The sequence below is a fragment of the Triturus cristatus genome, chromosome 5_1, assembly GCF_964204655.1.
Source record: "Triturus cristatus chromosome 5_1, aTriCri1.1, whole genome shotgun sequence".
Lineage (NCBI taxonomy): Eukaryota > Metazoa > Chordata > Amphibia > Caudata > Salamandridae > Triturus > Triturus cristatus.
This window is the reverse complement of record NC_140587.1, coordinates 923,992,855-924,018,631: the sequence shown is the minus strand read 5'-3', so window position 1 is coordinate 924,018,631 and position 25,777 is coordinate 923,992,855. Positions and strand designations below refer to the sequence as shown.

Genomic DNA, 25,777 nt, shown 5'->3' with positions numbered 1-25,777 from the left:
TGTAATAAATGAGAGATTTAGTTACTTAGTGTTAGAACTTACAACCATTAATGGATGTTCAAGGCACTTTAACATTAATATATAATTCCACATCTATATCAAATTGATTCAACTAATGATTCTAGCAGCTCTTGCTCCAAAGAGATATACAGATAACAAAGAGACAGAAGAAAAAGCATCGTTTATTTAACACAGAAACTTGGCCTGTACAGGGATCGAACCTGTGACCTTGGCGTTATTAGCACCACGCTCTAACCAACTGAGCTAACAGGCCGCCGCTCGTGCTGGGCTGGGGGACAAGCATATGAAGAATTGCTAATGTCAGTGAACCCCAGATAGTTTGAAAGCTTATTTTCAGCTGTTTACCCATAAGGTATATTTATATATTATCGACATGAAGAAACAAATATCACAAAAAAATCAATACAAATGAGATTTTCAATCTTAGTGTTAAAACTTAGAACCATTAATGTATTTTCCATGTGGTTTAGCACTAAATAACAGTTCATCATCTATATTAAATTAATTCATCTACTCATTCTATCAGCTCCTGCTCAAAGGAAATATAGAGATAAACATCAGACAGAAGAAAATGCATCTATTTCAACATTAAAGCAGCGTTAAGTGTTTGCTTGGAGAGTGGTAGAAAGTATGTTCTTGGCATTTTTAACTTCATGTTCTAACAGAATCAGATAATAGGCTTACTATATTTATAGCATACTACTGAAGAAATAACAGATGATGAAGTGCTACTGATTGTTAACCCGAGATAGATGGAAATCTTATATTCAGCTGTTTACATTCATGGTGTCTTTAAGCATTATCAAAAAATCAAAACTAGACTTTCCTAAATTACTTGTAATAAATGGGAGATTAATTACTTAGTGTTAGAACTTTGAACCATTAATGGATGTTCAAGGCACTTTAACATTAATATATAATTCCACATCTATATCAAATTGATTCAACTAATCATTCTAGCAGCTCTTGCTCCAAAGAGATATACAGATAACAAAGAGACACAAGAAAAAGCATCTTTTATTGACCACAGAAACTTGGCCTGTACAGGGATCGAACCTGTGACCTTGGCGTTATTAGCACCACGCTCTAACCAACTGAGCTAACAGGCCGCCGTTCGTGCTGGGCTGGGGGACAAGCATATGAAGAATTGCAAATGTCAGTGAACCCCAGATAGTTTGTAAGCTTATTTTCAGCTGTTTACCCATAAGGTATATTTATATATTATCGACATGAAGAAACAAATATCACAAAAAAATCAATACAAATGAGATTTTCATTCTTAGTGTTAAAACTTAGAACCATTAATGTATTTTCTATGTGGTTTAGCAATAAATAACAGTTTATCATCTATATTAAATTAATTCATCTACTCATTCTATCAGCTTCTGCTCAAAGGAAATATAGAGATAAACATCAGACAGAAGAAAATGCTTGTAATAAATGAGAGATTTAGTTACTTAGTGTTAGAACTTACAACCATTAATGGATGTTCAAGGCACTTTAACATTAATATATAATTCCACATCTATATCAAATTGATTCAACTAATGATTCTAGCAGCTCTTGCTCCAAAGAGATATACAGATAACAAAGAGACAGAAGAAAAAGCATCTTTTATTTAACACAGAAACTTGGCCTGTACAGGGATCGAACCTGTGACCTTGGCGTTATTAGCACCACGCTCTAACCAACTGAGCTAACAGGCCGCTGTTCATGCTGGGCTGGGGGACAAGCATATGAAGAAGTGGTAATGTCAGTGAACCCCAGATAGTTTGAAAGCCTTTTTTCAGCTGTTTACCCATAAGGTATATTTATATATTATCGACATGAAGAAACAAATATCACAAAAAAATCAATACAAATGAGATTTTCATTCTTAGTGTTAAAACTTAGAACCATTAATGTATTTTCCATGTGGTTTAGCAATAAATAACAGTTCATCATCTATATTAAATTAATTCATCTACTCATTCTATCAGCTTCTGCTCAAAGGAAATATAGATTTAAACAAGATACAGAAGAAAATGCATTTATTTCAACATTAAAGCAGCGTTAAGTGTTTGCTTGGAGAGTGGTCGAAAGTATGTTCTTGGCATTTTTAACTTCATGTTCTAACAGAATCAGATAATAGGCTTACTATATTTATAGCATACTACTGAAGAAATAACAGATGATGAAGTGCTACTGATTGTTAACCCGAGATAGATGGAAATCTTATATTCAGCTGTTTACATTCATGGTGTCTTTAAGCATTATCAAAAAATCAAAACTAGACTTTCCTAAATTACTTGTAATAAATGGGAGATTAATTACTTAGTGTTAGAACTTTGAACCATTAATGGGTGTTCAAGGCACTTTAACATTAATATATAATTCCACATCTATATCAAATTGATTCAACTAATGATTCTAGCAGCTCTTGCTCCAAAGAGATATACAGATAACAAAGAGACAGAAGAAAAAGCATCTTTTATTTAACACAGAAACTTGGCCTGTACAGGGATCGAACCTGTGACCTTGGCGTTATTAGCACCACGCTCTAACCAACTGAGCTAACAGGCCGCTGTTCGTGCTGGGCTGGGGGACAAGCATTTGAAGAATTGCTAATGTCAGTGAACCCCAGATAGTTTGAAAGCTTATTTTCAGCTGTTTACCCATAAGGTATATTTATATATTATCGACATGAAGAAACAAATATCACAAAAAAATCAATACAAATGAGATTTTCAATCTTAGTGTTAAAACTTAGAAAATTTTTTGTATTTTCCATGTGGTTTAGCAATAAATAACAGTTCATCATCTATATTAAATTAATTCATCTACTCATTCTATCAGCTCCTGCTCAAAGGAAATATAGAGATAAACATCAGACAGAAGAAAATGCTTGTAATAAATGAGAGATTTAGTTACTTAGTGTTAGAACTTACAACCATTAATGGATGTTCAAGGCACTTTAACATTAATATATAATTCCACATCTATATCAAATTGATTCAACTACTAGTAGCTCTTGCTCCAAAGAGATATACAGTTAACAAAGAGACACAAGAAAAAGCATCTTTTTTTTAACACAGAAACTTGCCCTGTACAGGGATCGAACCTGTGACCTTGGCGTTATTAGCACCACGCTCTAACCAACTGAGCTAACAGGCCGCCGTTCGTGCTGTGCTGGGGGACAAGCATATGCAGAACTGCTAATGTCAGTGAACCCCAGATAGTTTGAAAGCTTATTTTCAGCTGTTTACCCATAAGGTATATTTATATATTATCGACATGAAGAAACAAATATCACAAAAAAATCAATACAAATGAGATTTTCAATCTTAGTGTTAAAACTTAGAACCATTAATGTATTTTCCATGTGGTTTAGCAATAAATAACAGTTCATCATCTATATTAAATTAATTCATCTACTCATTCTATCAGCTCCTGCTCAAAGGAAATATAGAGATAAACATCAGACAGAAGAAAATGCTTGTAATAAATGAGAGATTTAGTTACTTAGTGTTAGAACTTACAACCATTAATGGATGTTCAAGGCACTTTAACATTAATATATAATTCCACATCTATATCAAATTGATTCAACTAATGATTCTAGCAGCTCTTGCTCCAAAGAGATATACAGATAACAAAGAGACAGAAGAAAAAGCATCTTTTATTTAACACAGAAACTTGGCCTGTACAGGGATCGAACCTGTGACCTTGGCGTTATTAGCACCACGCTCTAACCAACTGAGCTAACAGGCCGCTGTTCGTGCTGGGCTGGGGGACAAGCATATGAAGAACTGCTAATGTCAGTGAACCCCAGATAGTTTGAAAGCTTATTTTCAGCTGTTTACCCATAAGGTATATTTATATATTATCGACATGAAGAAACAAATATCACAAAAAAATCAATACAAATGAGATTTTCATTCTTAGTGTTAAAACTTAGAACCATTAATGTATGTTCTATGTGGTTTAGCAATAAATAACAGTTCATCATCTATATTAAATTAATTCATCTACTCATTCTATCAGCTCCTGCTCAAAGGAAATATAGAGATAAACATCAGACAGAAGAAAATGCTTGTAATAAATGAGAGATTTAGTTACTTAGTGTTAGAACTTACAACCATTAATGGATGTTCAAGGCACTTTAACATTAATATATAATTCCACATCTATATCAAATTGATTCAACTAATGATTCTAGCAGCTCTTGCTCCAAAGAGATATACAGTTAACAAAGAGACAGAAGAAAAAGCATCTTTTATTTAACACAGAAACTTGGCCTGTACAGGGATCGAACCTGTGACCTTGGCGTTATTAGCACCACGCTCTAACCAACTGAGCTAACAGGCCGCTGTTCGTGCTGGGCTGGGGGACAAGCATATGAAGAACTGCTAATGTCAGTGAACCCCAGATAGTTTGAAAGCTTATTTTCAGCTGTTTACCCATAAGGTATATTTATATATTATCGACATGAAGAAACAAATATCACAAAAAAATCAATACAAATGAGATTTTCATTCTTAGTGTTAAAACTTAGAACCATTAATGTATGTTCTATGTGGTTTAGCAATAAATAACAGTTCATCATCTATATTAAATTAATTCATCTACTCATTCTATCAGCTTCTGCTCAAAGGAAATATAGATTTAAACAAGATACAGAAGAAAATGCATTTATTTCAACATTAAAGCAGCGTTAAGTGTTTGCTTGGAGAGTGGTAGAAAGTATGTTCTTGGCATTTTTAACTTCATGTTCTAACAGAATCAGATAATAGGCTTACTATATTTATAGCATACTACTGAAGAAATAACAGATGATGAAGTGCTACTGATTGTTAACCCGAGATAGATGGAAATCTTATATTCAGCTGTTTACATTCATGGTGTCTTTAAGCATTATCAAAAAATCAAAACTAGACTTTCCTAAATTACTTGTAATAAATGGGAGATTAATTACTTAGTGTTAGAACTTTGAACCATTAATGGATGTTCAAGGCACTTTAACATTAATATATAATTCCACATCTATATCAAATTGATTCAACTAATCATTCTAGCAGCTCTTGCTCCAAAGAGATATACAGATAACAAAGAGACACAAGAAAAAGCATCTTTTATTGAACACAGAAACTTGGCCTGCACAGGGATCGAACCTGTGACCTTGGCGTTATTAGCACCACGCTCTAACCAACTGAGCTAACAGGCCGCCGTTCGTGCTGGGCTGGGGGACAAGCATATGAAGAATTGCTAATGTCAGTGAACCCCAGATAGTTTGAAAGCTTATTTTCAGCTGTTTACCCATAAGGTATATTTATATATTATCGACATGAAGAAACAAATATCACAAAAAAATCAATACAAATGAGATTTTCAATCTTAGTGTTAAAACTTAGAACCATTAATGTATTTTCCATGTGGTGTAGCAATAAATAACAGTTCATCATCTATATTAAATTAATTCATCTACTCATTCTATCAGCTCCTGCTCAAAGGAAATATAGAGATAAACATCAGACAGAAGAAAATGCTTGTAATAAATGAGAGATTTAGTTACTTAGTGTTAGAACTTACAACCATTAATGGATGTTCAAGGCACTTTAACATTAATATATAATTCCACATCTATATCAAATTGATTCAACTAATGATTCTAGCAGCTCTTGCTCCAAAGAGATATACAGATAACAAAGAGACAGAAGAAAAAGCTTCTTTTATTTAACACAGAAACTTGGCCTGTACAGGGATCGAACCTGTGACATTGGCGTTATTAGCACCACGCTCTAACCAACTGAGCTAACAGGCCGCCGTTCGTGCTGGGCTGGGGGACAAGCATATGAAGAATTGCTAATGTCAGTGAACCCCAGATAGTTTGAAAGCTTATTTTCAGCTGTTTACCCATAAGGTATATTTATATATTATCGACATGAAGAAACAAATATCACAAAATAATCAATACAAATGAGATTTTCATTCTTAGTGTTAAAACTTAGAACTATTAATGTATTTTCCATGTGGTTTAGCAATAAATAACAGTTCATCATCTATATTAAATTAATTCATCTACTCATTCTATCAGCTTCTGCTCAAAGGAAATATAGATTTAAACAAGATACAGAAGAAAATGCATTTATTTCAACATTAAAGCAGCGTTAAGTGTTTGCTTGGAGAGTGGTAGAAAGTATGTTCTTGGCATTTTTAACTTCATGTTCTAACAGAATCAGATAATAGGCTTACTATATTTATAGCATACTACTGAAGAAATAACAGATGATGAAGTGCTACTGATTGTTAACCCGAGATAGATGGAAATCTTATATTCAGCTGTTTACATTCATGGTGTCTTTAAGCATTATCAAAAAATCAAAACTAGACTTTCCTTAATTACTTGTAATAAATGGGAGATTAATTACTTAGTGTTAGAACTTTGAACCATTAATGGATGTTCAAGGCACTTTAACATTAATATATAATTCCACATCTATATCAAATTGATTCAACTAATCATTCTAGCAGCTCTTGCTCCAAAGAGATATACAGATAACAAAGAGACACAAGAAAAAGCATCTTTTATTGAACACAGAAACTTGGCCTGTACAGGGATCGAACCTGTGACCTTGGCGTTATTAACACCACGCTCTAACCAACTGAGCTAACAGGCCACCGTTTGTGCTGGGCTGGGGGACAAGCATATGAAGAATTGCTAATGTCAGTGAACCCCAGATAGTTTGAAAGCTTATTTTCAGCTGTTTACCCATAAGGTATATTTATATATTATCGACATGAAGAAACAAATATCACAAAAAAATCAATACAAATGAGATTTTCATTCTTAGTGTTAAAACTTAGAACCATTAATGTATTTTCTATGTGGTTTAGCAATAAATAACAGTTTATCATCTATATTAAATTAATTCATCTACTCATTCTATCAGCTTCTGCTCAAAGGAAATATAGAGATAAACATCAGACAGAAGGAAATGCTTGTAATAAATGAGAGATTTAGTTACTTAGTGTTAGAACTTACAACCATTAATGGATGTTCAAGGCACTTTAACATTAATATATAATTCCACATCTATATCAAATTGATTCAACTACTAGCAGCTCTTGCTCCAAAGAGATATACAGTTAACAAAGAGACACAAGAAAAAGCATCTTTTTTTTAACACAGAAACTTGGCCTGTACAGGGATCGAACCTGTGACCTTGGCATTATTAGCACCACGCTCTAACCAACTGAGCTAACAGGCCGCCGTTCGTGCTGTGCTGGGGGACAAGCATATGCAGAACTGCGAATGTCAGTGAACCCCAGATAGTTTGAAAGCTTATTTTCAGCTGTTTACCCATAAGGTATATTTATATATTATCGACATGAAGAAACAAATATCACAAAAAAATCAATACAAATGAGATTTTCATTCTTAGTGTTAAAACTTAGAACCATTAATGTATGTTCTATGTGGTTTAGCAATAAATAACAGTTCATTATCTATATTAAATTAATTCATCTACTCATTCTATCAGCTCCTGCTCAAAGGAAATATAGAGATAAACATCAGACAGAAGAAAATGCTTGTAATAAATGAGAGATTTAGTTACTTAGTGTTAGAACTTACAACCATTAATGGATGTTCAAGGCACTTTAACATTAATATATAATTCCACATCTATATCAAATTGATTCAACTAATGATTCTAGCAGCTCTTGCTCCAAAGAGATATACAGTTAACAAAGAGACACAAGAAAAAGCATCTTTTTTTGAACACAGAAACTTGGCCTGTACAGGGATCGAACCTGTGACCTTGGCGTTATTAGCACCACGCTCTAACCAACTGAGCTAACAGGCCGCCGTTCGTGCTGGGCTGGGGGACAAGCATATGAAGAATTGCTAATGTCAGTGAACCCCAGATAGTTTGAAAGCTTATTTTCAGCTGTTTACCCATAAGGTATATTTATATATTATCGACATGAAGAAACAAATATCACAAAAAAATCAATACAAATGAGATTTTCATTCTTAGTGTTAAAACTTAGAACCATTAATGTATTTTCTATGTGGTTTAGCAATAAATAACAGTTTATCATCTATATTAAATTAATTCATCTACTCATTCTATCAGCTTCTGCTCAAAGGAAATATAGAGATAAACATCAGACAGAAGAAAATGCTTGTAATAAATGAGAGATTTAGTTACTTAGTGTTAGAACTTACAACCATTAATGGATGTTCAAGGCACTTTAACATTAATATATAATTCCACATCTATATCAAATTGATTCAACTAATGATTCTAGCAGCTCTTGCTCCAAAGAGATATACAGATAACAAAGAGACAGAAGAAAAAGCATCTTTTATTTAACACAGAAACTTGGCCTGTACAGGGATCGAACCTGTGACCTTGGCGTTATTAGCACCACGCTCTAACCAACTGAGCTAACAGGCCGCTGTTCGTGCTGGGCTGGGGGACAAGCATATGAAGAACTGCTAATGTCAGTGAACCCCAGATAGTTTGAAAGCTTATTTTCAGCTGTTTACCCATAAGGTATATTTATATATTATCGACATGAAGAAACAAATATCACAAAAAAATCAATACAAATGAGATTTTCATTCTTAGTGTTAAAACTTAGAACCATTAATGTATTTTCCATGTGGTTTAGCAATAAATAACAGTTCATCATCTATATTAAATTAATTCATCTACTCATTCTATCAGCTTCTGCTCAAAGGAAATATAGATTTAAACAAGATACAGAAGAAAATGCATTTATTTCAACATTAAAGCAGCGTTAAGTGTTTGCTTGGAGAGTGGTAGAAAGTATGTTCTTGGCATTTTTAACTTCATGTTCTAACAGAATCAGATAATAGGCTTACTATATTTATAGCATACTACTGAAGAAATAACAGATGATGAAGTGCTACTGATTGTTAATCCGAGATAGATGGAAATCTTATATTCAGCTGTTTACATTCATGGTGTCTTTAAGCATTATCAAAAAATCAAAACTAGACTTTCCTAAATTACTTGTAATAAATGGCAGATTAATTACTTAGTGTTAGAACTTTGAACCATTAATGGATGTTCAAGGCACTTTAACATTAATATATAATTCCACATCTATATCAAATTGATTCAACTAATCATTCTAGCAGCTCTTGCTCCAAAGAGATATACAGATAACAAAGAGACACAAGAAAAAGCATCTTTTATTGAACACAGAAACTTGGCCTGTACAGGGATCGAACCTGTGACCTTGGTGTTATTAGCACCACGCTCTAACCAACTGAGCTAACAGGCCGCCGTTCGTGCTGGGCTGGGGGACAAGCATATGAAGAATTGCTAATGTCAGTGAACCCCAGATAGTTTGAAAGCTTATTTTCAGCTCTTTACCCATAAGGTATATTTATATATTATCGACATGAAGAAACAAATATCACAAAAAAATCAATACAAATGAGATTTTCAATCTTAGTGTTAAAACTTAGAACCATTAATGTATTTTCCATGTGGTTTAGCAATAAATAACAGTTCATCATCTATATTAAATTAATTCATCTACTCATTCTATCAGCTCCTGCTCAAAGAAAATATAGAGATAAACATCAGACAGAAGAAAATGCTTGTAATAAATGAGAGATTTAGTTACTTAGTGTTAGAACTTACAACCATTAATGGATGTTCAAGGCACTTTAACATTAATATATAATTCCACATCTATATCAAATTGATTCAACTAATGATTCTAGCAGCTCTTGCTCCAAAGAGATATACAGATAACAAAGAGACAGAAGAAAAAGCTTCTTTTATTTAACACAGAAACTTGGCCTGTACAGGGATCGAACCTGTGACATTGGCGTTATTAGCACCACGCTCTAACCAACTGAGCTAACAGGCCGCCGTTCGTGCTGGGCTGGGGGACAAGCATATGAAGAATTGCTAATGTCAGTGAACCCCAGATAGTTTGAAAGCTTATTTTCAGCTGTTTACCCATAAGGTATATTTATGTATTATCGACATGAAGAAACAAATATCACAAAAAAATCAATACAAATGAGATTTTCATTCTTAGTGTTAAAACTTAGAACCATTAATGTATGTTCTATGTGGTTTAGCAATAAATAACAGTTCATTATCTATATTAAATTAATTCATCTACTCATTCTATCAGCTCCTGCTCAAAGGAAATATAGAGATAAACATCAGACAGAAGAAAATGCTTGTAATAAATGAGAGAGTTAGTTACTTAGTGTTAGAACTTACAACCATTAATGGATGTTCAAGGCACTTTAACATTAATATATAATTCCACATCTATATCAAATTGATTCAACTAATGATTCTAGCAGCTCTTGCTCCAAAGAGATATACAGTTAACAAAGAGACACAAGAAAAAGCATCTTTTTTTTAACACAGAAACTTGGCCTGTACAGGGATCGAACCTGTGACCTTGGCGTTATTAGCACCACGCTCTAACCAACTGAGCTAACAGGCCGCCGTTCGTGCTGGCCTGGGGGACAAGCATATGAAGAATTGCGAATGTCAGTGAAGCCCAGATAGTTTGAAAGCTTATTTTCAGCTGTTTACCCATAAGGTATATTTATATATTATCGACATGAAGAAACAAATATCACAAAAAAATCAATACAAATGAGATTTTCATTCTTAGTGTTAAAACTTAGAACCATTAATGTATTTTCTATGTGGTTTAGCAATAAATAACAGTTTATCATCTATATTAAATTAATTCATCTACTCATTCTATCAGCTTCTGCTCAAAGGAAATATAGAGATAAACATCAGACAGAAGAAAATGCTTCTAATAAATGAGAGATTTAGTTACTTAGTGTTAGAACTTACAACCATTAATGGATGTTCAAGGCACTTTAACATTAATATATAATTCCACATCTATATCAAATTGATTCAACTAATGATTCTAGCAGCTCTTGCTCCAAAGAGATATACAGATAACAAAGAGACAGAAGAAAAAGCATCTTTTATTTAACACAGAAACTTGGCCTGTACAGGGATCGAACCTGTGACCTTGGCGTTATTAGCACCACGCTCTAACCAACTGAGCTAACAGGCCGCTGTTCATGCTGGGCTGGGGGACAAGCATATGAAGAATTGGTAATGTCAGTGAACCCCAGATAGTTTGAAAGCTTATTTTCAGCTGTTTACCCATAAGGTATATTTATATATTATCGACATGAAGAAACAAATATCACAAAAAAATCAATACAAATGAGATTTTCATTCTTAGTGTTAAAACTTAGAACCATTAATGTATTTTCCATGTGGTTTAGCAATAAATAACAGTTCATCATCTATATTAAATTAATTCATCTACTCATTCTATCAGCTTCTGCTCAAAGGAAATATAGATTTAAACAAGATACAGAAGAAAATGCATTTATTTCAACATTAAAGCAGCGTTAAGTGTTTGCTTGGAGAGTGGTAGAAAGTATGTTCTTGGCATTTTTAACTTCATGTTCTAACAGAATCAGATAATAGGCTTACTATATTTATAGCATACTACTGAAGAAATAACAGATGATGAAGTGCTACTGATTGTTAACCCGAGATAGATGGAAATCTTATATTCAGCTGTTTACATTCATGGTGTCTTTAAGCATTATCAAAAAATCAAAACTAGACTTTCCTAAATTACTTGTAATAAATGGGAGATTAATTACTTAGTGTTAGAACTTTGAACCATTAATGGATGTTCAAGGCACTTTAACATTAATATATAATTCCACATCTATATCAAATTGATGCAACTAATCATTCTAGCAGCTCTTGCTCCAAAGAGATATACAGATAACAAAGAGACACAAGAAAAAGCATCTTTTATTGACCACAGAAACTTGGCCTGTACAGGGATCGAACCTGTGACCTTGGCGTTATTGGCACCACGCTCTAACCAACTGAGCTAACAGGCCGCCGTTCGTGCTGGGCTGGGGGACACGCATATGAAGAATTGCTAATGTCAGTGAACCCCAGATAGTTTGAAAGCTTATTTTCAGCTGTTTACCCATAAGGTATATTTATATATTATCGACATGAAGAAACAAATATCACAAAAAAATCAATACAAATGAGATTTTCAATCTTAGTGTTAAAACTTAGAACCATTAATGTATTTTCCATGTGGTGTAGCAATAAATAACAGTTCATCATCTATATTAAATTAATTCATCTACTCATTCTATCAGCTTCTGCTCAAAGGAAATATAGAGATAAACATCAGACAGAAGAAAATGCTTGTAATAAATGAGAGATTTAGTTACTTAGTGTTAGAACTTACAACCATTAATGGATGTTCAAGGCACTTTAACATTAATATATAATTCCACATCTATATCAAATTGATTCAACTAATGATTCTAGCAGCTCTTGCTCCAAAGAGATATACAGATAACAAAGAGACAGAAGAAAAAGCTTCTTTTATTTAACACAGAAACTTGGCCTGTACAGGGATCGAACCTGTGACATTGGCGTTATTAGCACCACGCTCTAACCAACTGAGCTAACAGGCCGCCGTTCGTGCTGGGCTGGGGGACAAGCATATGAAGAATTGCTAATGTCAGTGAACCCCAGATAGTTTGAAAGCTTATTTTCAGCTGTTTACCCATAAGGTATATTTATATATTATCGACATGAAGAAACAAATATCACAAAATAATCAATACAAATGAGATTTTCATTCTTAGTGTTAAAACTTAGAACCATTAATGTATTTTCCATGTGGTTTAGCAATAAATAACAGTTCATCATCTATATTAAATTAATTCATCTACTCATTCTATCAGCTTCTGCTCAAAGGAAATATAGATTTAAACAAGATACAGAAGAAAATGCATTTATTTCAACATTAAAGCAGCGTTAAGTGTTTGCTTGGAGAGTGGTAGAAAGTATGTTCTTGGCATTTTTAACTTCATGTTCTAACAGAATCAGATAATAGGCTTACTATATTTATAGCATACTACTGAAGAAATAACAGATGATGAAGTGCTACTGATTGTTAACCCGAGATAGATGGAAATCTTATATTCAGCTGTTTACATTCATGGTGTCTTTAAGCATTATCAAAAAATCAAAACTAGACTTTCCTTAATTACTTGTAATAAATGGGAGATTAATTACTTAGTGTTAGAACTTTGAACCATTAATGGATGTTCAAGGCACTTTAACATTAATATATAATTCCACATCTATATCAAATTGATTCAACTAATCATTCTAGCAGCTCTTGCTCCAAAGAGATATACAGATAACAAAGAGACACAAGAAAAAGCATCTTTTATTGAACACAGAAACTTGGCCTGTACAGGGATCGAACCTGTGACCTTGGCGTTATTAGCACCACGCTCTAACCAACTGAGCTAACAGGCCGCCGTTCGTGCTGGGCTGGGGGACAAGCATATGAAGAATTGCTAATGTCAGTGAACCCCAGATAGTTTGAAAGCTTATTTTCAGCTCTTTACCCATAAGGTATATTTATATATTATCGACATGAAGAAACAAATATCACAAAAAAATCAATACAAATGAGATTTTCAATCTTAGTGTTAAAACTTAGAACCATTAATGTATTTTCCATGTGGTTTAGCAATAAATAACAGTTCATCATCTATATTAAATTAATTCATCTACTCATTCTATCAGCTCCTGCTCAAAGAAAATATAGAGATAAACATCAGACAGAAGAAAATGCTTGTAATAAATGAGAGATTTAGTTACTTAGTGTTAGAACTTACAACCATTAATGGATGTTCAAGGCACTTTAACATTAATATATAATTCCACATCTATATCAAATTGATTCAACTAATGATTCTAGCAGCTCTTGCTCCAAAGAGATATACAGATAACAAAGAGACAGAAGAAAAAGCTTCTTTTATTTAACACAGAAACTTGGCCTGTACAGGGATCGAACCTGTGACATTGGCGTTATTAGCACCACGCTCTAACCAACTGAGCTAACAGGCCGCCGTTCGTTCTGTGCTGGGGGACAAGCATATGCAGAACTGCTAATGTCAGTGAACCCCAGATAGTTTGAAAGCTTATTTTCAGCTGTTTACCCATAAGGTATATTTATATATTATCGACATGAAGAAACAAATATCACAAAAAAATCAAGCATATGCAGAACTGCTAATGTCAGTGAACCCCAGATAGTTTGAAAGCTTATTTTCAGCTGTTTACCCATAAGGTATATTTATGTATTATCGACATGAAGAAACAAATATCACAAAAAAATCAATACAAATGAGATTTTCATTCTTAGTGTTAAAACTTAGAACCATTAATGTATGTTCTATGTGGTTTAGCAATAAATAACAGTTCATTATCTATATTAAATTAATTCATCTACTCATTCTATCAGCTCCTGCTCAAAGGAAATATAGAGATAAACATCAGACAGAAGAAAATGCTTGTAATAAATGAGAGATTTAGTTACTTAGTGTTAGAACTTACAACCATTAATGGATGTTCAAGGCACTTTAACATTAATATATAATTCCACATCTATATCAAATTGATTCAACTAATGATTCTAGCAGCTCTTGCTCCAAAGAGATATACAGTTAACAAAGAGACACAAGAAAAAGCATCTTTTTTTTAACGCTTGTAATAAATGAGAGATTTAGTTACTTAGTGTTAGAACTTACAACCATTAATGGATGTTCAAGGCACTTTAACATTAATATATAATTCCACATCTATATCAAATTGATTCAACTACTAGCAGCTCTTGCTCCAAAGAGATATACAGTTAACAAAGAGACAGAAGAAAAAGCATCTTTTTTTTAACACAGAAACTTGGCCTGTACAGGGATCGAACCTGTGACCTTGGCGTTATTAGCACCACGCTCTAACCAACTGAGCTAACAGGCCGCCGTTCGTTCTGTGCTGGGGGACAAGCATATGCAGAACTGCTAATGTCAGTGAACCCCAGATAGTTTGAAAGCTTATTTTCAGCTGTTTACCCATAAGGTATATTTATATATTATCGACATGAAGAAACAAATATCACAAAAAAATCAATACAAATGAGATTTTCATTCTTAGTGTTAAAACTTAGAACCATTAATGTATGTTCTATGTGGTTTAGCAATAAATAACAGTTCATCATCTATATTAAATTAATTCATCTACTCATTCTATCAGCTCCTGCTCAAAGGAAATATAGAGATAAACATCAGACAGAAGAAAATGCTTGTAATAAATGAGAGATTTAGTTACTTAGTGTTAGAACTTACAACCATTAATGGATGTTCAAGGCACTTTAACATTAATATATAATTCCACATCTATATCAAATTGATTCAACTAATGATTCTAGCAGCTCTTGCTCCAAAGAGATATACAGATAACAAAGAGACAGAAGAAAAAGCATCGTTTATTTAACACAGAAACTTGGCCTGTACAGGGATCGAACCTGTGACCTTGGCGTTATTAGCACCACGCTCTAACCAACTGAGCTAACAGGCCACCGCTCGTGCTGGGCTGGGGGACAAGCATATGAAGAATTGCTAATGTCAGTGAACCCCAGATAGTTTGAAAGCTTATTTTCAGCTGTTTACCCATAAGGTATATTTATATATTATCGACATGAAGAAACAAATATCACAAAAAAATCAATACAAATGAGATTTTCAATCTTAGTGTTAAAACTTAGAACCATTAATGTATTTTCCATGTGGTTTAGCAATAAATAACAGTTCATCATCTATATTAAATTAATTCATCTACTCATTCTATCAGCTCCTGCTCAAAGGAAATATAGAGATAAACATCAGACAGAAGAAAATGCTTGTAATAAATGAGAGATTTAGTTACTTAGTGTTAGAACTTACAACCATTAATGGATGTTCAAGGCACTTTAACATTAATATATAATTCCACATCTATATCAAATTGATTCAACTACTAGCAGCTCTTGCTCCAAAGAGATATACAGTTAACAAAGAGACACAAGAAAAAGCATCTTTTTTTAACACAGAAACTTGGCCTGTACAGGGATCGAACCTGTGACCTTGGCGTTATTAGCACCACGCTCTAACCAACTGAGCTAACAGGCCGCCGTTCGTGCTGTGCTGGGGGACAAGCATATGCAGAACTGCTAATGTCAGTGAACCCCAGATAGTTTGAAAGCTTATTTTCAGCTGTTTACCCATAAGGTATATTTATATATTATCGACATGAAGAAACAAATATCACAAAAAAATCAATACAAATGAGATTTTCATTCTTAGTGTTAAAACTTAGAACCATTAATGTATGTTCTATGTGGTTTAGCAATAAATAACAGTTCATCATCTATATTCAATTAATTCATCTACTCATTCTATCAGCTCCTGCTCAAAGGAAATATAGAGATAAACATCAGACAGAAGAAAATGCTTGTAATAAATGAGAGATTTAGTTACTTAGTGTTAGAACTTACAACCATTAATGGATGTTCAAGGCACTTTAACATTAATATATAATTCCACATCTATATCAAATTGATTCAACTAATGATTCTAGCAGCTCTTGCTCCAAAGAGATATACAGTTAACAAAGAGACACAAGAAAAAGCATCTTTTTTTTAACACAGAAACTTGGCCTGTACAGGGATCGAACCTGTGACCTTGGCGTTATTAGCACCACGCTCTAACCAACTGAGCTAACAGGCCGCCGTTCGTGCTGGGCTGGGGGACAAGCATATGAAGAATTGCTAATGTCAGTGAACCCCAGATAGTTTGAAAGCTTATTTTCAGCTGTTTACCCATAAGGTATATTTATATATTATCGACATGAAGAAACAAATATCACAAAAAAATCAATACAAATGAGATTTTCATTCTTAGTGTTAAAACTTAGAACCATTAATGTATGTTCTATGTGGTTTAGCAATAAATAACAGTTCATCATCTATATTAAATTAATTCATCTACTCATTCTATCAGCTCCTGCTCAAAGGAAATATAGAGATAAACATCAGACAGAAGAAAATGCTTGTAATAAATGAGAGATTTAGTTACTTAGTGTTAGAACTTACAACCATTAATGGATGTTCAAGGCACTTTAACATTAATATATAATTCCACATCTATATCAAATTGATTCAACTAATGATTCTAGCAGCTCTTGCTCCAAAGAGATATACAGTTAACAAAGAGACACAAGAAAAAGCATCTTTTTTTTAACACAGAAACTTGGCCTGTACAGGGATCGAACCTGTGACCTTGGCGTTATTAGCACCACGCTCTAACCAACTGAGCTAACAGGCCGCCGTTCGTGCTGGGCTGGGGGACAAGCATATGAAGAATTGCTAATGTCAGTGAACCCCAGATAGTTTGAAAGCTTATTTTCAGCTGTTTACCCATAAGGTATATTTATATATTATCGACATGAAGAAACAAATATCACAAAAAAATCAATACAAATGAGATTTTCATTCTTAGTGTTAAAACTTAGAACCATTAATGTATTTTCTATGTGGTTTAGCAATAAATAACAGTTTATCATCTATATTAAATTAATTCATCTACTCATTCTATCAGCTTCTGCTCAAAGGAAATATAGAGATAAACATCAGACAGAAGAAAATGCTTGTAATAAATGAGAGATTTAGTTACTTAGTGTTAGAACTTACAACCATTAATGGATGTTCAAGGCACTTTAACATTAATATATAATTCCACATCTATATCAAATTGATTCAACTAATGATTCTAGCAGCTCTTGCTCCAAAGAGATATACAGATAACAAAGAGACAGAAGAAAAAGCATCTTTTATTTAACACAGAAACTTGGCCTGTACAGGGATCGAACCTGTGACCTTGGCGTTATTAGCACCACGCTCTAACCAACTGAGCTAACAGGCCGCTGTTCATGCTGGGCTGGGGGACAAGCATATGAAGAAGTGGTAATGTCAGTGAACCCCAGATAGTTTGAAAGCCTTTTTTCAGCTGTTTACCCATAAGGTATATTTATATATTATCGACATGAAGAAACAAATATCACAAAAAAATCAATACAAATGAGATTTTCATTCTTAGTGTTAAAACTTAGAACCATTAATGTATTTTCCATGTGGTTTAGCAATAAATAACAGTTCATCATCTATATTAAATTAATTCATCTACTCATTCTATCAGCTTCTGCTCAAAGGAAATAAAGATTTAAACAAGATACAGAAGAAAATGCATTTATTTCAACATTAAAGCAGCGTTAAGTGTTTGCTTGGAGAGTGGTAGAAAGTATGTTCTTGGCATTTTTAACTTCATGTTCTAACAGAATCAGATAATAGGCTTACTATATTTATAGCATACTACTGAAGAAATAACAGATGATGAAGTGCTACTGATTGTTAACCCGAGATAGATGGAAATCTTATATTCAGCTGTTTACATTCATGGTGTCTTCAAGCATTATCAAAAAATCAAAACTAGACTTTCCTAAATTACTTGTAATAAATGGGAGATTAATTACTTAGTGTTAGAACTTTGAACCATTAATGGATGTTCAAGGCACTTTAACATTAATATATAATTCCACATCTATATCAAATTGATTCAACTAATCATTCTAGCAGCTCTTGCTCCAAAGAGATATACAGATAACAAAGAGACAGAAGAAAAAGCATCTTTTATTTAACACAGAAACTTGGCCTGTACAGGGATCGAACCTGGGACCTTGGCGTTATTAGCACCACGCTCTAACCAACTGAGCTAACAGGCCGCTGTTCGTGCTGGGCTGGGGGACAAGCATTTGAAGAATTGCTAATGTCAGTGAACCCCAGATAGTTTGAAAGCTTATTTTCAGCTGTTTACCCATAAGGTATATTTATATATTATCGACATGAAGAAACAAATATCACAAAAAAATCAATACAAATGAGATTTTCAATCTTAGTGTTAAAACTTAGAAAATTTTTTGTATTTTCCATGTGGTTTAGCAATAAATAACAGTTCATCATCTATATTAAATTAATTCATCTACTCATTCTATCAGCTCCTGCTCAAAGGAAATATAGAGATAAACATCAGACAGAAGAAAATGCTTGTAATAAATGAGAGATTTAGTTACTTAGTGTTAGAACTTACAACCATTAATGGATGTTCAAGGCACTTTAACATTAATATATAATTCCACATCTATATCAAATTGATTCAACTACTAGTAGCTCTTGCTCCAAAGAGATATACAGTTAACAAAGAGACACAAGAAAAAGCATCTTTTTTTTAACACAGAAACTTGCCCTGTACAGGGATCGAACCTGTGACCTTGGCGTTATTAGCACCACGCTCTAACCAACTGAGCTAACAGGCCGCCGTTCGTGCTGTGCTGGGGGACAAGCATATGCAGAACTGCTAATGTCAGTGAACCCCAGATAGTTTGAAAGCTTATTTTCAGCTGTTTACCCATAAGGTATATTTATATATTATCGACATGAAGAAACAAATATCACAAAAAAATCAATACAAATGAGATTTTCATTCTTAGTGTTAAAACTTAGAACCATTAATGTATTTTCTATGTGGTTTAGCAATAAATAACAGTTTATCATCTATATTAAATTAATTCATCTACTCATTCTATCAGCTCCTGCTCAAAGGAAATATAGAGATAAACATCAGACAGAAGAAAATGCTTGTAATAAATGAGAGATTTAGTTACTTAGTGTTAGAACTTACAACCATTAATGGATGTTCAAGGCACTTTAACATTAATATATAATTCCACATCTATATCAAATTGATTCAACTAATGATTCTAGCAGCTCTTGCTCCAAAGAGATATACAGATAACAAAGAGACAGAAGAAAAAGCATCTTTTATTGAACACAGAAACTTGGCCTGTACAGGGATCGAACCTGTGACCTTGGCGTTATTAGCACCACGCTCTAACCAACTGAGCTAACAGGCCGCCGCTCGTGCTGGGCTGGGGGACAAGCATATGAAGAATTGCTAATGTCAGTGAACCCCAGATAGTTTGACAGCTTATTTTCAGCTGTTTACCCATAAGGTATATTTATATATTATCGACATGAAGAAACAAATATCACAAAAAAATCAATACAAATGAGATTTTCAATCTTAGAGTTAAAACTTAGAACCATTAATGTATTTTCCATGTGGTTTAGCAATAAATAACAGTTCATCATCTATATTAAATTAATTCATCTACTCATTCTATCAGCTCCTGCTCAAAGGAAATATAGAGATAAACATCAGACAGAAGAAAATGCTTGTAATAAATGAGAGATTTAGTTACTTAGTGTTAGAACTTACAACCATTAATGGATGTTCAAGGCACTTTAACATTAATATATAATTCCACATCTATATCAAATTGATTCAACTACTAGTAGCTCTTGCTCCAAAGAGATATACAGTTAACAAAGAGACACAAGAAAAAGCATCTTTTTTTTAACACAGAAACTTGCCCTGTACAGGGATCGAACCTGTGACCTTGGCGTTATTAGCACCACGCTCTAACCAACTGAGCTAACAGGCCGCCGTTCGTGCTGTGCTGGGGGACAAGCATATGCAGAACTGCTAATGTCAGTGAACCCCAGATAGTTTGAAAGCTTATTTTCAGCTGTTTACCCATAAGGTATATTTATATATTATCGACATGAAGAAACAAATATCTCAAAAAAATCAATACAAATGAGATTTTCATTCTTAGTGTTAAAACTTAGAACCATTAATGTATGTTCTATGTGGTTTAGCAATAAATAACAGTTCATCATCTATATTGAATTAATTCATCTACTCATTCTATCAGCTCCTGCTCAAAGGAAATATAGAGATAAACATCAGACAGAAGAAAATGCTTGTAATAAATGAGAGATTTAGTTACTTAGTGTTAGAACTTACAACCATTAATGGATGTTCAAGGCACTTTAACATTAATATATAATTCCACATCTATATCAAATTGATTCAACTAATGATTCTAGCAGCTCTTGCTCCAAAGAGATATACAGATAACAAAGAGACAGAAGAAAAAGCATCTTTTATTTAACACAGAAACTTGGCCTGTACAGGGATCGAACCTGTGACCTTGGCGTTATTAGCACCACGCTCTAACCAACTGAGCTAACAGGCCGCCGCTCGTGCTGGGCTGGGGGACAAGCATATGAAGAATTGCTAATGTCAGTGAACCCCAGATAGTTTGAAAGCTTATTTTCAGCTGTTTACCCATAAGGTATATTTATATATTATCGACATGAAGAAACAAATATCACAAAAAAATCAATACAAATGAGATTTTCAATCTTAGTGTTAAAACTTAGAAAATTTTTTGTATTTTCCATGTGGTTTAGCAATAAATAACAGTTCATCATCTATATTAAATTAATTCATCTACTCATTCTATCAGCTCCTGCTCAAAGGAAATATAGAGATAAACATCAGACAGAAGAAAATGCTTGTAATAAATGAGAGATTTAGTTACTTAGTGTTAGAACTTACAACCATTAATGGATGTTCAAGGCACTTTAACATTAATATATAATTCCACATCTATATCAAATTGATTCAACTACTAGTAGCTCTTGCTCCAAAGAGATATACAGTTAACAAAGAGACACAAGAAAAAGCATCTTTTTTTTAACACAGAAACTTGCCCTGTACAGGGATCGAACCTGTGACCTTGGCGTTATTAGCACCACGCTCTAACCAACTGAGCTAACAGGCCGCCGTTCGTGCTGTGCAGGGGGACAAGCATATGCAGAACTGCTAATGTCAGTGAACCCCAGATAGTTTGAAAGCTTATTTTCAGCTGTTTACCCATAAGGTATATTTATATATTATCGACATGAAGAAACAAATATCACAAAAAAATCAATACAAATGAGATTTTCATTCTTAGTGTTAAAACTTAGAACCATTAATGTATTTTCTATGTGGTTTAGCAATAAATAACAGTTTATCATCTATATTAAATTAATTCATCTACTCATTCTATCAGCTCCTGCTCAAAGGAAATATAGAGATAAACATCAGACAGAAGAAAATGCTTGTAATAAATGAGAGATTTAGTTACTTAGTGTTAGAACTTACAACCATTAATGGATGTTCAAGGCACTTTAACATTAATATATAATTCCACATCTATATCAAATTGATTCAACTAATGATTCTAGCAGCTCTTGCTCCAAAGAGATATACAGATAACAAAGAGACAGAAGAAAAAGCATCTTTTATTTAACACAGAAACTTGGCCTGTACAGGGATCGAACCTGTGACCTTGGCGTTATTAGCACCACGCTCTAACCAACTGAGCTAACAGGCCGCCGCTCGTGCTGGGCTGGGGGACAAGCATATGAAGAATTGCTAATGTCAGTGAACCCCAGATAGTTTGAAAGCTTATTTTCAGCTGTTTACCCATAAGGTATATTTATATATTATCGACATGAAGAAACAAATATCACAAAAAAATCAATACAAATGAGATTTTCAATCTTAGTGTTAAAACTTAGAACCATTAATGTATTTTCCATGTGGTTTAGCAATAAATAACAGTTCATCATCTATATTAAATTAATTCATCTACTCATTCTATCAGCTCCTGCTCAAAGGAAATATAGAGATAAACATCAGACAGAAGAAAATGCTTGTAATAAATGAGAGATTTAGTTACTTAGTGTTAGAACTTACAACCATTAATGGATGTTCAAGGCACTTTAACATTAATATATAATTCCACATCTATATCAAATTGATTCAACTACTAGTAGCTCTTGCTCCAAAGAGATATACAGTTAACAAAGAGACACAAGAAAAAGCATCTTTTTTTTAACACAGAAACTTGCCCTGTACAGGGATCGAACCTGTGACCTTGGCGTTATTAGCACCACGCTCTAACCAACTGAGCTAACAGGCCGCCGTTCGTGCTGTGCTGGGGGACAAGCATATGCAGAACTGCTAATGTCAGTGAACCCCAGATAGTTTGAAAGCTTATTTTCAGCTGTTTACCCATAAGGTATATTTATATATTATCGACATGAAGAAACAAATATCTCAAAAAAATCAATACAAATGAGATTTTCATTCTTAGTGTTAAAACTTAGAACCATTAATGTATGTTCTATGTGGTTTAGCAATAAATAACAGTTCATCATCTATATTAAATTAATTCATCTACTCATTCTATCAGCTCCTGCTCAAAGGAAATATAGAGATAAACATCAGACAGAAGAAAATGCTTGTAATAAATGAGAGATTTAGTTACTTAGTGTTAGAACTTACAACCATTAATGGATGTTCAAGGCACTTTAACATTAATATATAATTCCACATCTATATCAAATTGATTCAACTAATGATTCTAGCAGCTCTTGCTCCAAAGAGATATACAGATAACAAAGAGACAGAAGAAAAAGCATCTTTTATTTAACACAGAAACTTGGCCTGTACAGGGATCGAACCTGTGACCTTGGCGTTATTAGCACCACGCTCTAACCAACTGAGCTAACAGGCCGCCGCTCGTGCTGGGCTGGGGGACAAGCATATGAAGAATTGCTAATGTCAGTGAACCCCAGATAGTTTGAAAGCTTATTTTCAGCTGTTTACCCATAAGGTATATTTATATATTATCGACATGAAGAAACAAATATCACAAAAAAATCAATACAAATGAGATTTTCAATCTTAGTGTTAAAACTTAGAACCATTAATGTATTTTCCATGTGGTTTAGCAATAAATAACAGTTCATCATCTATATTAAATTAATTCATCTACTCATTCTATCAGCTCCTGCTCAAAGGAAATATAGAGATAAACATCAGACAGAAGAAAATGCTTGTAATAAATGAGAGATTTAGTTACTTAGTGTTAGAACTTACAACCATTAATGGATGTTCAAGGCACTTTAACATTAATATATAATTCCACATCTATATCAAATTGATTCAACTACTAGCAGCTCTTGCTCCAAAGAGATATACAGTTAACAAAGAGACACAAGAAAAAGCATCTTTTTTTTAACACAGAAACTTGGCCTGTACAGGGATCGAACCTGTGACCTTGGCGTTATTAGCACCACGCTCTAACCAACTGAGCTAACAGGCCGCCGCTCGTGCTGGGCTGGGGGACAAGCATATGAAGAATTGCTAATGTCAGTGAACCCCAGATAGTTTGAAAGCTTATTTTCAGCTGTTTACCCATAAGGTATATTTATATATTATCGACATGAAGAAACAAATATCACAAAAAAATCAATACAAATGAGATTTTCAATCTTAGAGTTAAAACTTAGAACCATTAATGTATTTTCCATGTGGTTTAGCAATAAATAACAGTTCATCATCTATATTAAATTAATTCATCTACTCATTCTATCAGCTCCTGCTCAAAGGAAATATAGAGATAAACATCAGACAGAAGAAAATGCTTGTAATAAATGAGAGATTTAGTTACTTAGTGTTAGAACTTACAACCATTAATGGATGTTCAAGGCACTTTAACATTAATATATAATTCCACATCTATATCAAATTGATTCAACTACTAGTAGCTCTTGCTCCAAAGAGATATACAGTTAACAAAGAGACACAAGAAAAAGCATCTTTTTTTTAACACAGAAACTTGCCCTGTACAGGGATCGAACCTGTGACCTTGGCGTTATTAGCACCACGCTCTAACCAACTGAGCTAACAGGCCGCCGTTCGTGCTGTGCTGGGGGACAAGCATATGCAGAACTGCTAATGTCAGTGAACCCCAGATAGTTTGAAAGCTTATTTTCAGCTGTTTACCCATAAGGTATATTTATATATTATCGACATGAAGAAACAAATATCTCAAAAAAATCAATACAAATGAGATTTTCATTCTTAGTGTTAAAACTTAGAACCATTAATGTATGTTCTATGTGGTTTAGCAATAAATAACAGTTCATCATCTATATTAAATTAATTCATCTACTCATTCTATCAGCTCCTGCTCAAAGGAAATATAGAGATAAACATCAGACAGAAGAAAATGCTTGTAATAAATGAGAGATTTAGTTACTTAGTGTTAGAACTTACAACCATTAATGGATGTTCAAGGCACTTTAACATTAATATATAATTCCACATCTATATCAAATTGATTCAACTAATGATTCTAGCAGCTCTTGCTCCAAAGAGATATACAGATAACAAAGAGACAGAAGAAAAAGCATCTTTTATTTAACACAGAAACTTGGCCTGTACAGGGATCGAACCTGTGACCTTGGCGTTATTAGCACCACGCTCTAACCAACTGAGCTAACAGGCCGCCGCTCGTGCTGGGCTGGGGGACAAGCATATGAAGAATTGCTAATGTCAGTGAACCCCAGATAGTTTGAAAGCTTATTTTCAGCTGTTTACCCATAAGGTATATTTATATATTATCGACATGAAGAAACAAATATCACAAAAAATCAATACAAATGAGATTTTCAATCTTAGTGTTAAAACTTAGAAAAATTTTTGTATTTTCCATGTGGTTTAGCAATAAATAACAGTTCATCATCTATATTAAATTAATTCATCTACTCATTCTATCAGCTCCTGCTCAAAGGAAATATAGAGATAAACATCAGACAGAAGAAAATGCTTGTAATAAATGAGAGATTTAGTTACTTAGTGTTAGAACTTACAACCATTAATGGATGTTCAAGGCACTTTAACATTAATATATAATTCCACATCTATATCAAATTGATTCAACTACTAGTAGCTCTTGCTCCAAAGAGATATACAGTTAACAAAGAGACACAAGAA

The 25,777-nt window shown here is 33.5% G+C and overlaps 23 non-coding genes across 23 annotated transcripts; all 23 read right to left on the bottom strand.

The window, feature by feature from the left end:
• Positions 1–200: 200 nt before the first annotated feature.
• On the bottom strand, positions 201–274 carry TRNAI-AAU (transfer RNA isoleucine (anticodon AAU)). The gene has a single exon. It is a non-coding gene; the product is annotated as a tRNA-Ile (tRNA).
• A 782-nt stretch (positions 275–1,056) lies between these two features.
• TRNAI-AAU (transfer RNA isoleucine (anticodon AAU)) lies at positions 1,057–1,130 on the bottom strand. Its single transcript has one exon. It is a non-coding gene; the product is annotated as a tRNA-Ile (tRNA).
• A 523-nt stretch (positions 1,131–1,653) lies between these two features.
• Positions 1,654–1,727, bottom strand: TRNAI-AAU (transfer RNA isoleucine (anticodon AAU)). The gene has a single exon. It is a non-coding gene; the product is annotated as a tRNA-Ile (tRNA).
• Positions 1,728–2,509: 782 nt separating this feature from the next.
• TRNAI-AAU (transfer RNA isoleucine (anticodon AAU)) lies at positions 2,510–2,583 on the bottom strand. Its single transcript has one exon. It is a non-coding gene; the product is annotated as a tRNA-Ile (tRNA).
• A 1,114-nt stretch (positions 2,584–3,697) lies between these two features.
• TRNAI-AAU (transfer RNA isoleucine (anticodon AAU)) lies at positions 3,698–3,771 on the bottom strand. The gene has a single exon. It is a non-coding gene; the product is annotated as a tRNA-Ile (tRNA).
• Positions 3,772–4,294: 523 nt separating this feature from the next.
• Positions 4,295–4,368, bottom strand: TRNAI-AAU (transfer RNA isoleucine (anticodon AAU)). The gene has a single exon. It is a non-coding gene; the product is annotated as a tRNA-Ile (tRNA).
• Positions 4,369–7,791: 3,423 nt separating this feature from the next.
• TRNAI-AAU (transfer RNA isoleucine (anticodon AAU)) lies at positions 7,792–7,865 on the bottom strand. The gene has a single exon. It is a non-coding gene; the product is annotated as a tRNA-Ile (tRNA).
• Positions 7,866–8,388: 523 nt separating this feature from the next.
• Positions 8,389–8,462, bottom strand: TRNAI-AAU (transfer RNA isoleucine (anticodon AAU)). The gene has a single exon. It is a non-coding gene; the product is annotated as a tRNA-Ile (tRNA).
• Positions 8,463–10,438: 1,976 nt separating this feature from the next.
• TRNAI-AAU (transfer RNA isoleucine (anticodon AAU)) lies at positions 10,439–10,512 on the bottom strand. The gene has a single exon. It is a non-coding gene; the product is annotated as a tRNA-Ile (tRNA).
• Positions 10,513–11,035: 523 nt separating this feature from the next.
• TRNAI-AAU (transfer RNA isoleucine (anticodon AAU)) lies at positions 11,036–11,109 on the bottom strand. The gene has a single exon. It is a non-coding gene; the product is annotated as a tRNA-Ile (tRNA).
• A 2,235-nt stretch (positions 11,110–13,344) lies between these two features.
• On the bottom strand, positions 13,345–13,418 carry TRNAI-AAU (transfer RNA isoleucine (anticodon AAU)). Its single transcript has one exon. It is a non-coding gene; the product is annotated as a tRNA-Ile (tRNA).
• A 1,432-nt stretch (positions 13,419–14,850) lies between these two features.
• TRNAI-AAU (transfer RNA isoleucine (anticodon AAU)) lies at positions 14,851–14,924 on the bottom strand. The gene has a single exon. It is a non-coding gene; the product is annotated as a tRNA-Ile (tRNA).
• A 523-nt stretch (positions 14,925–15,447) lies between these two features.
• On the bottom strand, positions 15,448–15,521 carry TRNAI-AAU (transfer RNA isoleucine (anticodon AAU)). The gene has a single exon. It is a non-coding gene; the product is annotated as a tRNA-Ile (tRNA).
• A 516-nt stretch (positions 15,522–16,037) lies between these two features.
• Positions 16,038–16,111, bottom strand: TRNAI-AAU (transfer RNA isoleucine (anticodon AAU)). Its single transcript has one exon. It is a non-coding gene; the product is annotated as a tRNA-Ile (tRNA).
• A 523-nt stretch (positions 16,112–16,634) lies between these two features.
• TRNAI-AAU (transfer RNA isoleucine (anticodon AAU)) lies at positions 16,635–16,708 on the bottom strand. Its single transcript has one exon. It is a non-coding gene; the product is annotated as a tRNA-Ile (tRNA).
• Positions 16,709–17,231: 523 nt separating this feature from the next.
• Positions 17,232–17,305, bottom strand: TRNAI-AAU (transfer RNA isoleucine (anticodon AAU)). The gene has a single exon. It is a non-coding gene; the product is annotated as a tRNA-Ile (tRNA).
• A 523-nt stretch (positions 17,306–17,828) lies between these two features.
• TRNAI-AAU (transfer RNA isoleucine (anticodon AAU)) lies at positions 17,829–17,902 on the bottom strand. The gene has a single exon. It is a non-coding gene; the product is annotated as a tRNA-Ile (tRNA).
• A 1,970-nt stretch (positions 17,903–19,872) lies between these two features.
• Positions 19,873–19,946, bottom strand: TRNAI-AAU (transfer RNA isoleucine (anticodon AAU)). The gene has a single exon. It is a non-coding gene; the product is annotated as a tRNA-Ile (tRNA).
• A 1,114-nt stretch (positions 19,947–21,060) lies between these two features.
• On the bottom strand, positions 21,061–21,134 carry TRNAI-AAU (transfer RNA isoleucine (anticodon AAU)). Its single transcript has one exon. It is a non-coding gene; the product is annotated as a tRNA-Ile (tRNA).
• Positions 21,135–22,248: 1,114 nt separating this feature from the next.
• TRNAI-AAU (transfer RNA isoleucine (anticodon AAU)) lies at positions 22,249–22,322 on the bottom strand. The gene has a single exon. It is a non-coding gene; the product is annotated as a tRNA-Ile (tRNA).
• Positions 22,323–23,436: 1,114 nt separating this feature from the next.
• Positions 23,437–23,510, bottom strand: TRNAI-AAU (transfer RNA isoleucine (anticodon AAU)). The gene has a single exon. It is a non-coding gene; the product is annotated as a tRNA-Ile (tRNA).
• Positions 23,511–24,027: 517 nt separating this feature from the next.
• Positions 24,028–24,101, bottom strand: TRNAI-AAU (transfer RNA isoleucine (anticodon AAU)). The gene has a single exon. It is a non-coding gene; the product is annotated as a tRNA-Ile (tRNA).
• Positions 24,102–25,215: 1,114 nt separating this feature from the next.
• On the bottom strand, positions 25,216–25,289 carry TRNAI-AAU (transfer RNA isoleucine (anticodon AAU)). The gene has a single exon. It is a non-coding gene; the product is annotated as a tRNA-Ile (tRNA).
• Between the last annotated feature and the right edge of the window lie 488 nt (positions 25,290–25,777).